Source organism: Diospyros lotus, chromosome 1, assembly GCF_014633365.1.
Source record: "Diospyros lotus cultivar Yz01 chromosome 1, ASM1463336v1, whole genome shotgun sequence".
In the NCBI taxonomy this organism is placed as follows: Eukaryota; Viridiplantae; Streptophyta; class Magnoliopsida; order Ericales; family Ebenaceae; genus Diospyros; species Diospyros lotus.
This window is the reverse complement of record NC_068338.1, coordinates 34,648,246-34,660,462: the sequence shown is the minus strand read 5'-3', so window position 1 is coordinate 34,660,462 and position 12,217 is coordinate 34,648,246. Positions and strand designations below refer to the sequence as shown.

General features: G+C 36.8%; 1 pseudogene; it reads right to left on the bottom strand.

Annotated features, from left to right (window-relative positions):
* Positions 1–12,217, bottom strand: part of LOC127800898 (flowering time control protein FCA-like) — a 34,418-nt pseudogene that overhangs the window by 3,964 nt on the left and 18,237 nt on the right.

Here is a 12,217-nt window from a genome sequence, read left to right as displayed (position 1 = left end):
TGTGTCCTAACATTGACTGGTTTCAAAATTTTAATAACAGAGAAACTAGAACTGTTTATATGGGTAACAACCGTTCTTGTAGTGTTCAAGGCATTGGTGACATATCACTCAAATTGCATGATAATAAGACAAGAACTCTCACAGATGTTAGATATATACCTGATTTGAAAAGAAACTTGATCTCACTTGGTACCTTAGATGAGTTAGGTTTTTTTTTTATAAAGTAGAAAATGATTCTATGCATGTTTGTAAAAGAAATGATTTAATCCTAACTGGTGCCAAGAAAAATGGTTTATATGTTTTGAATGGTTGTTATCATCCCTCTATCAACACGCATTCTGTCTACATTATTAATACTGATAAGACAGAATTATGACACTTGAGACTTGGTTAGATAAGCCTGAAAAGTCTATAGGCACTCTCAAACCAAGGCTATCTTGGATCAGTGCCTGTACGGTCCCTTGACTTCTGTTAGTCATGTGTTCTAAACAAGCAATACAGGCTGAACTTTCATAAAGAAACTCATCTAGTGAATGCATGCCTAGAATACCTACATGCAGATCTGTGGGAACCTTCTCAGGTTACTACTCGCAAGTGGTGACAGATATTTTTTATTTATTGTAGATGACTTTATTAAGAAGGTTTTGGTGTTTCTTCTAAAAACTAAATATCAAACCTTAGAAAAATTCAAAATCTGGAATACCGTAGTAGAAAATCAAGTTGATAGAAAAATTAAAATTCTAAGAACAGACAATGATTTAGAGTTTTGCAGCAGAGAATTTAATAAATTTTGTAATACTCAAGGAATACTAAGGCATAAAACAGTTAGAAATACACCCCAACAAAATAGAGTAGCTGAAAGAATGAATCGAACCCTACTTGAAAAGGTTAGGTGCCTTTTATTCACCTCTAATATACCTAAATCCTTTTAGGGTGAGACTCTCTCAACTACTGCTCACCTAATAAATAGAATCCCTTCAACAGCATTAAATCTTAAATGCCTTGAAGAAAAATGGACTGATAGGAAATTAACTCTAAATTACTAAGAGTGTTTGGTTGTGAAGCTTATGCTTGCAAATCTGAAGAAAAATTAGAACCTAGATCCACAAAGTGTGTGTTTGTTGGTTATCAAAAAGGGATCAAAGGCTATAGACTTTGGGAGAGACAATCAGGTGGAGTAAAAATTCTTATCAGTAGAGATGTTGTATTCAATGAAGCCATTTTCCCTGGTAAATCTCTAAATACAAAAGAAACCAACACTCTGAAAAATCCAAATGATTGTGTTATTTTAGGAGGCTATCAAATTGAGGTGGAATAACCTGCAGGAAGCAACAGCCTGCCATTTGCTCCTCCCACATTAGAACCTGACCAAGAGGGAGTTCCCTTGCCTATGTCTAATGAGAATCATACCTCTAATCATGATGATGATCAAAAGGAACAAAAACATGACCCTGAGATTGAGGTGGAGCATCATGACTCACCTCAAAACCTCAGTGACTACCAATTATCCCGTGACAGAAGCAGGAGGGTTATAAGACCTCCTGCAAGGTATGCTTATTCAGATTTGGTTTACTGTGCATTGGTTGCAAGGATAGAATTAAGGAGCAGTGAGCCTTCCACATATGAGGAAGTTGTCAACTCCAAATAATGCAATAAGTGGCAGCAAGCCATGGATGAGAAAATGGCCTCTCTCATGGAAAATGAGACCTAAAAATTGGTCCCTTGGCCTGAGAAGTAAAAACTAATCCAGTGCAAATGGTTGTAGAAGCTAAAGGAAGGTATGTCTCCCAATGACCCAATTAAATATAAAACTAGATTAGTAGCTAAAGGGTTCACACAAAGGGAGGGTATAGATTACAATGAAATATTTTCTCTTGTAGTTAAGTTTAAAACAATTTGCATGATACTTGTTATTGTTGTTCAATTTGATTTAGAATTAGAACAATTAGATGTTAAAACAACATTCTTGCATGGTGACCTTGAAGAACATATTTATATGGTTCAACCAACTGGATATATAGATCCTGTTAAGCCTAAACATATATGTTTGTTGAAAAAATCTTTATATAGCTTAAAACAATCCCCAAAACAATGGTATAAAAATTGACAGTTTTATTCTAGGGATTGGTTTCATTAGAAGTCAATATGATAACTGCTTTTACTTCATACTCCCTGATATTCCTATTTATCTATTGTTATATGTAGATGATATTCTAATAATTAGCAAGTCTAAGTAAAAAATCAATGAATTAAAATCAATGTTAAGTACAAACTTTGATATGAAAGACTTAGGACTAGTTAAGAAAATTTTAGAAATGACAATAGAGAGAGATAGAAGTAAATTCAACCTTAAAATCCATCAGCATGATTATCTAGTAAATGTTGTTCACAAATTTGGCATGCATAACTGCAAGCCTGTAAGTATTCCCTTAGCTAGACATTTTGTTCTAACTAAATCTCAATGCCCTACATCTAACTCAGAAATTGTTAAGATGGAAAATGTCCCTTATACTAATGCAATTGGAACCATTATGTACTCAATGATCAGTACCAGGCCTGATCTTGCATATGCAATCTCCTCACTTAGTTCATTCATGTCAAACCCTGAGAAACCACATTGGGATGTATTGAAATATTTGCTAAGATATATAAATGGTTTTGTAAATATTGGTTTGAGTTATAAGAAGAGATAGGATACAATTGATCTTGTGGGTTTCATAGATTCTGATTTTGCAGGAGAAAGAGATTCAATGAAATCTACAACTACCCTTTTTTTCACCTTGGGTGGAAATTGCATCAGTTGGAAATCGCAGTTGCAGCCTTTAATTGCACTGTCTTTCACTGAGGCAGAATACGTGGCTATGACTGATACCTTTAAAAAGGTTGTATGGCTTTAAGGCCTTTTAAATGAAATCCACTTGTTTCAAAGCAAAGTTGTGGTATTCTCAAGCAGCCAAAGTGTCATTCACCTGTCCAAGAATCCAATTTACCATAAACGAACAAAGCATGTGGACGTCAGGTATCATTATGAAAGAGATTTGATAGCTAACGGCATTGTGAACATCCAGAAGGTGTCTACAGAAAATAACCCAACAAATATGGGTGCAAAGGTGTTGACTACAACCAAATTCAAGCATTGCTTGGACTTGCTGCATGTTGGAGTCGGTTGATCAAAAATAACCAACAAGAGCAGTGAATGTGAGAATTGAACCATGCTGCACAAATATGAGAATGAGAGTGTGGTTTGATGCTTTAAGGTGGAGATTGATATTGGTAAGGTGAAGCATCAAATAGTGTCGTTTGAGCTCGGAGATAGGAAGGTCATGTGTGGCAACCGCAGGCTGCCTTGTGGCACTAGCAGGATGGCCACACGCGGTAACCATCCATTGCTTCATCAGACGCCCGATTGTCTTTCCGTTGGAATATTGATCATGTTGCACGATCTGATTTCAGTCATTCATTCCTACCTTTATGAGACTCCATCACAACTGTCCAGAATTACTATTTATCTATCTCATCAGGATATGGAGTATCAGACGAGAAAAAGAGGGGGAAAGGGAGAGGTTGTCGTCTTCGACCTAGGGTTTTGGGGGTTTTCTCTCGGGTTTACTCTATATATGTTTTTCTTGTTCTTTGGCTCGATAAATATAGCCTCTAATTTGTATTTGTGATTATTGGGACAATTTTGTTAGTGAATCAGTAATATACAGAGAGGGTTTGTGAGTTGTTTCTGTGGGTGTAATCTCCGTTTATCATATAGTGTAGTGAGCTCTCCTCACCGGAGCTCAACATGGACGTAACCCTAATTTTGGGATAAACCACTATAAATTCTTGGCCTCTTTCTTTCTTTTATACTTTCAGTTTATGTTATATTTCAAATTTGTGTGTATCATCCAACCATGAAGGTAAGTTTCCTATGATTGAACTTGTTCTAATTTTTTCCTAGAGTCTTCATCTGTTCGTAACAAAAAGTGTAGAAGCGATAACAATTATCAATGCTTAAAAATTCCACAATCAAGAAGTATATTTTTTCTTTGTTAATGCTAACTAATCAAGAAGTGATTCTACAATAATTTTTCTTTAGATATATGCAACAAGCAAATTTTAGCCATCCATAAATACCAATGCCTATAGAAGATATATGTTGGTGAATATTATTATTCACTAAAAGTTAATGAAAACAAAGCACAAAAAATGGAAGTAGAAATATATATATATATAAATGAAGAAAAATTGAAGATCCTCAGCAAACAAATTAAAAAAAAAATAAAGTAATGCTTCAAAAGAGTATTACTGATAAATTTAACAATTTGATTTTTTTTTTTTTTTATAAAATGCTCTTCGGAAAGTATTGGTGTCTGTTACCAAATTAAAAATTACTAATTCATGCTCTTAAGAAAATTCTATAACAAGATGGAGACAGGAAGAGATTGAAATTTTACAAATCACAATTGAAATCATGATAGAAATCTTGATCTCATTCAATTTGTGAAAAGATCTTATTGAAGTTTTAGAAATCACATGTTACATGATATTTTCATTTCTTGAACACATACAGCAATTGGTCTAAATTGACATTGACAAGTTAGGCACAAAAGGTTCGGTAAGCCATAAAATTGAATTGTTACTTTTTACGTAGCAAATCAATTATCTACTTAACCGAGAAAAGGTGAATGGGAGAAAAATCCCAAATCAATTATTGCTTAATAGAAAAAAGGAAAGGGGGGCAAAAGCCTCCAACTCCATAGAGAAATCTCTAACTCCATCACAGGTAAGGCTGCATACGAATATGACCCTCCCTTAACCCCTATAGAAAAGGGAGTCTCATGCATGGGAGTGCCCCCTTCTTATTGAGTCATATTCTTTTGGTTAAGCAACTTGCTACTATTACATGGCCATGCTAAAGCTAAGTCTTGATACAGTCCAGCTTTTGATATGGCCTGCCAGCTTATGATTCAAATCAGCACAAACAAGAAGTCCACAAAGTTAGTCATCAGTAACTAAATAATTTGCCTGATTACTAGCATGAACATCACTAACCTATCCCAGCTCTGATATGACCTGCCAGCTTATGATTCAAGTCAGCACAAACAAGTCCACAAAAATCATCGCCAGTAACAGAATAATTTACCCAGATTACTTGCATTGCATGAACAACTTAATAGTGAACAAAATTAGAATTTACAATTTCCCATCCATATTCTCTTTCCCTCTATAATGATGTAAATATGGCATGGGTTGGTTTTGCATAATGACAGTGAGCTATCCCTATCAAGGAAAATCTCTAGTTTCCTATCCCAATTCGCTTTCCTCTATATCTATGTATGTAGAACCTACGTTGGTTTTGCATGATTAGAAATGAGCTAACAGGTACTGCCTTTTTAATGCAGATGAAAGTTGGGGATCAAGGGAGGGTGAGGTATAGCAGGGGAGGTGGCTTGGAGATTGGGGAGGCATGTGCAATGAGAGTGTGTGGGAATTGGGGGTCCTTGAGATCTCTAGGTAGTCATTGGGTGGTGCCCATAAAAGGAGTTGGGGGATGGCATAGAGTATAATTTTCTCTAATAACGAGAATGAAAAAACATTGCTATCAAAAAGGAAACTTCTGAAGAAACCAACCAGTCTAGACAACGAAGCTCGCTGGGTTTTCAGAGGTGAAATCTCTCTATGGCTGGCACCTGCTACATTTATGATACTTCTTGGTGAGGAAGAGCTTGAGGGTTTGCCAAAGAATGGACCTGTTGACAAGAAGAGTCCTGCTCCTGCTCCTGGTGCAAGGCTGCACCTGTTAACATTTATGAAACTTTTTGGAGAGGAAGAACTTGAGGGTTTGCCAAGGAATGAACCTGTTGACTAGAAGAGTGTTGGTGTTGTTCCTGCTCCTGTTGCTTAAGTGACTGTTCTTCAAACCAGGAATACTCCTCAGGCTTCTCCCACTGTGTTTTCAAATTTTCAGGCACTTAAACCACTTTTGAGGAACCAGCATCCATATATCTATACATGTATATGAAATATTATGTTCACAGGAAGCTTACCCTGCTTTCACGGGTTATGCGATTATAATAATACTTGTATCCATCAGGACAAGTATGCTCACTCCAATCACAGTCTAACTCTTCTGTCTGGTTGCTTATAGGCACTGTGTGGGCTGAGGTACTTGAATGCAAAATCAGTTCTGAAGCAGTAGAAGTGCTCGACACAGTCTGCACCTTGCCTCCAGTTTGTGGTGACTGCTAGAGAAAAACAGTGAGAATCACAAAAGTTACCATATTACCAGAATATAATGCAGAATGCAGAAGTCAAAAGGAGCCAGGATCATGTAAAAGATGCTACAAGGAAGGTTAGAGGAAAATTATGTCAAAGAAACACTGAATAGAAACAGTTATATGATACTACTACTACTCCACACAAGAAGCTACAGAACCAATGTGGAAATCTGACTTAAGTAGCTTTGTGCCAGTCCTTTTGTTTACTTGATGAATAAAAACTTCCCATGACTTAATCCACTTTTACAAGTTGTAGGTTTGTATTTTCTTACATGCTAAAACATCTTTTGGCTTCAACACGTTGTCCATGCAAGGAGAAAGTCACATCACAGGATTCCAGTGACAACCCAAGTACAGAAGAAATATCACATAGAGGAACATTCATACTCTACATGTCAAAACATACAACAAATTCAAGGAAACGGTTCAAAGATGTTTAATGCTGCTTGAGAACCAATTATTCAAGTGAACAATCTATTTCTTATTTTACAAAGAGGCACTTCAATCCTGTTCAAGTTCCTTTTGTTTGAGCTCTGCCCCATAGAATACACAGAAGATCATAACCAGGCCGTTCTCTTCCTCTTTCCCAGTCTACCTTAGCTGAAATAAGATATTCCACATATCTGTAGAATACACAATGAAATCCATGCTTAACCTAGAATCCAAAACCCGACTACCAACAAGAAAACAATAGATGAGAAGCTTCATCAATTCACCACCTCACTTGAACATGCAACACCACTTGCATGAAACTATCCTTTTAGAGCAAAGTTGTCAAATATGAGAATTTTCCAGGAACTGCTTTCAAGACAAAGAACATGATCTCAGGAGGAGGGGCACTAGAAATTCACACAACTTTCCAACACAAAGATTACCCCTCTTTAGAGGAGCTGAAAACACCAAGAACCATCACTAACTGAGATTAAGTAAATTTTATAATTATAATCATAATTGTTGAATTGGAAGCACTGGAATTACTCGATATTGCCAATACACAGCCTACACACGGTTTACCCCACAACAGAAAATTAAGAAGAACAGAAATGAAAGATATAGTAAGAACATGCAAACCACACGATGAACACAACGTTTTTATCCTGGGTTAGATCAAAATTGTGATCCTACATCCAGCCTCAGTCCCGAGAGCAATCCACTATGAAATCTTGAAAGAAATCAGTACACAAGAACCCTCACACGAGTATAATAGCTTTCTGAGATTACAAAGACTATCTTAAACTCTGCTTTTCTCTCAATTCACTGCACTCTCATGCCAGAATGATTTTTTCAAGCAACTAGGCCTTCTATTTATAGACAATTAGGGCGGACCATACAAGGAATATAAAATATTACACATTTCCTATTATACCCCTCATACATATGCTACTATTAGACTCATTCTAACTTAACTAATTTTGCCGCTTGAATATTTCGAGAATTCCCTTGATTCCTTATAATTCTTCTAAGCTATACTCGATGCAAAACACAACAATTCTCCACCATTTTGCATGAGTAATGCCTGAACCCGATTCCATCAACCGACTCTTCCTCAGGACCTGCAAAGAAATTGATCATTCACAAATATAAACCTATAAAAGTCTTAAACAATGGTGTAATTTAGATATAGGGACTGCCTTAGTGAACATATTAGCTGCATTTTCTTCACCTGCAACCTTAATCAGATTTATTTCCTTTCTCTCAAGTACTTCTCTGATGAAGTGATACCTTATATCAATATGCTTTGTTCTCTCATAGTGGACTTGATTCTTAGCTAAGTGTATAGCACTTTAGGACAACCTTAACATTTTTTCCTAGTAATCCACTTACTAATCCCTTTAACCATATGATCTCTTTTATAGCTTTAGTGACAGCTATGTACTCCGCCTTGATGGTTGAAAGAGTCCCCATAGATTGTAGGTTAGTTTTCTAGCTAATGGTTGAGTTCCATAGCTTGAAAAACTCCATAGCTTGAAAACATACCCTGGAGATGACTTTCTTTTGTCCAAATCTGCTACATAATCAACATCAGTAAACCCTAGAATGATAGGCTCTTCTTCTACACTAACTCCACCATAAACTAAAGCCATGTTTATTGATCCTTTAAGGTATTTAAAAATCCACTTAATTGTAGCCCAATGATCCTTTTCTAGATTAGCCATGAACCTACTTGTAACACTCATGGCATGGGTTAAATCCGGTCTAGTGCACATCATACAATACATAAGGCTTCCTATAGCACTAGAATAAGGGATCTTGTTCATTTCATTAATACTCTCTTCATCACTCAAGGATTGCATATGAGATAACGCGAAATGCTGAGCAAAAGAAACATTCACTTCCTTTGCATGAAGAATTTGAAATTTCCTAATTAGCTTCTCAAGATAGGACTTTTGAGATAGCTGGAGCAATCCTTACTATCTATTCTTTGATATTTCTATCCCTAAAATCTCTTAGCCTCTCCTAACTCATTCATTTCAAAGGCCGATTTCAACTTCAGCTTTAAATTTTGGATTTCCTCATCTAATTAACTTGTAATTAGCATGTCATCAACATAAAGGAGGAGATAAATTGAGATTTTAGCATAAATATGTTTTACATAGACACAAAAATTAAAATCACTTCTCTTGAACCCTTGATTAATCATGGATGTGTCAAATTTTCTATACCAATGCCTAGGGGACTACTTAAGTCCATTTAAGGACTTTCTCAGCAAGCATACTTGCTATCTTACCCCTAATTTCAAATCCTTTAGGCTGCTCCATTAGAATATCCTCTTCTAATCATCATGAAGAAATGCAGTGGTCACATCCATCTGCTCTAGGCTTAAGTTTAAATGGGCAGTCATAGCAAACAAAATTCTAATAGAAGTGTCTCACAACCGGTGAGAAGACTTCATTAAAATCTACCCCAGCTACTTGGGTAAAACCTCTTGCTACTAACCTAGCTTTATACATAGGTTTTTGATACATTCCTGCCCCTTCTTTTATTTTAAACAACCACTTACAGCCCACCACCCTTTTATCTAAGGGTTTGTCAACCAAGATCCAAGTGTTGTTTTTCCCAAGTGATTCCATCTCAGATTCCATGGCAGCAAGCCATTTCTCTGAATCTTTTGATCTAACAGCCTCTTCTACGAGAGAGGCTCATCTCCAGCCATTTCCATTGCAGTTGACAGTACATAGGATACCAAATCTGAGAATCCATACCTTACATTACTCACTCTTCTTTGCCTATCTCGGGTTACATTATACCTTCCTAGACTAGGGTCACATTCTAAGCTAGAGGTACCAGCACTATCACTTTGCCGGTCTGCTGCCTGATCACCATGACTCTCACTAACAGCATCATGGTTTTCTTCTTTCTGTTCTATTTCAACAGCCTTAGATTTTCCTTTTATATCCTCTTAACTTATCATCTTTCATGAAGGAATTCTCATCAAATGTTACATCCCTACTCACTATAGTTCTTGGCAATCCTTCTTTTAAGTTACATAACTTGTATCCCTTCACCCCTAATGGATAACAATAAATAGGCATCTTTTTGGCTCTAGGCTCTAATTTGCCTTGCTTTACATGGGCATAAGCTATACACCCAAATACCCTTAGGTGATCTAGGATTGGCTTATGGCCATTCCACATTTCATAGGGAGTTTTAAACCCTATAGCTGCTGATGGAGACCTATTTATTACATATGCAGCTGTAGTTACAGCTTCACCCCCAAAAGACTTAGGCAACCTAGCATAAAACAACATGCATCTCATCCTATCAAGTAGGGTCCTATTCATTCTCTCGGCTAGGCCATTTTGTTTAGGGTTTCCAGCAGTTGTTAGGTGCCTAAGGATGCCACTTTCACTACACATTTGAGTAAAATCTTTATTACAAAACTCTAGACCATTATCAATCCTAATGATCTTGATTTCCATACCTTTGTTATTCTCTATCATGATTTTCCAGGTTCTAAAAGCCTCAAAAGTGTAATCTTTTGACTTTAAAACATAGACCAAAACCATCCTAGAGTAATCATCTATGATTGAAAGAAAATATATTGCCCCTCCATGAGTTAAAGTCTAACTAGGGCCCCACAGATCTGAATCTATATATTCTAAGGGGGCTTTTGAGGAGTGGATTGCTTTCTTAGGGAATTTTACTTTTGTAGACTTGCCAAAAATGCAAGATTCACATTTATCTAACTCTGTTAAATTTTCAGCACCTAGGATTCCTTGAATGGACAGTTCTCTAAGGCCTTGCTCACTAATATGGGCCATCCTATAATGCCACAATTTAGTGTGTTCATAGGTTCTGTTTTCACCTATAGCTGCATCACCACATAATGTGGTTGCCTGCAGCACATATATTCCATTTTGCATGATAGCTTTCATGCAAATAAGTGAGCCCCTAGCCACCTTTAGAACTCCACCATCCCCCCTATAGGAATAGCCACTTTTATCCAATTCACCTAGGGAAATTAGGTTCCTTTTTAATTCTGGAACATATCTCGCAGCAGTTAGAGTTTTAATTATTCCATCATGCATCTTAAGTTTTGTCTCCAATTCCCTTAATGTTACACTCATGGTTGTTTCCTAAAATTACTTTACCACCACCAATATCTCTATAGTGTAAGAACCAATCTCTATGGGGTGTCATATGGAATGAGCAACCCGAGTCAAGCACCCAAACCTCCCTATCTTCCTTGCTAGATACAATCAATGCATCAGCACTATCATAGTCAAACTCACATATGGGGGATGAAATTTCAGGATTTAATTTTTCTTGGAATTCCTTCTTTCTTTTAGGGCAATGCTTCTTAATGTGCCCTTCTTCATGGCAGTGATAGCACTTAAATCACTTTTCTGCCATTTCTAGATTTAGACCGAGATTTGCCCCTATTCCTAAGGTCTCTTCTTTCTGCCGTACTCCTAACTGCAAGAACATCTCCTGTTGTGTTCTTGCCCTCTACAGTCTGCTGCAATTCCTTGGAGTTTAATGCTCCAATTACATCCTCTAAGGTCAGTGTGTCTGCCATGTTTTTGAATATCCACAACGGTTTCATAGAATTTAGGCAAAGAATGCAATAAAACTAGGGCTTTGTCTTCATCATCATATTTTACCTCTATGTTTTCTAAGTCAAGACATAGAGTATTAAAATTATCTAAATGGTTTTGAAGTTTCTGCCCTTCTTGCATCTTAAAGGTAAAGAACTTGGCCTTCAAATACAGCCTACTAGAAAGGGACTTAGTCGTGTATAGGCTTTCTAATTTCAACCAAAATTCTGCAGCAGTTTCCATTTTTGAAACCTCTCAAAACTTTGTCTCCAAGACTCAAGATCAATGTATTGAAGGCTTTATTTCCTCTCTCCTTCTTTTCTATAGAATAGGTTGTTGGTATTTTAGACTCTCCATCGAGAGTTTCTTCCAATCCTAAATTACCCAACAAGGCCCTCATCTTCATTCTCCATAGGCCAAAATTGTAATATCCCGTTTCGGCATAAGGTTGCCACATAATTTGGATGAATTTAAAATACCAAAAATTGGCTTGATAGTAAAAATAAATCGCCGAATCGACCGCAGGGAGTACCCTGGTATCTTGATGTCTAAGGAAAATGATATGTATTGACAGAGCGTTCCGAGATGGGACTTCAGCTTGATATGTATGATTCAACTTGAGAAACCGAATGATTGTAAGGGACTTCTGGTAAGTCAACGGGACCCTAAGTAGGCTCATATTTAGCATAAGGAGCAACCCTTGAGTGATTTCAGAAAGAAACAAAAAGATTTTCGATAAAAACACGATCTCATTTATATTCGAGCCTAAGTGAAATTTCTTAATTTTGCCTGAGAGAGGTCGAAACGATGGTTCTTCTGAATCTTCAGGGGTGAGATGAAAGGTTTGGAACTTATGGGGCTTGGTGGAATAGTTGGAAAGATCAGGGGTTTCAAGAAGAGGATCAGAATGCA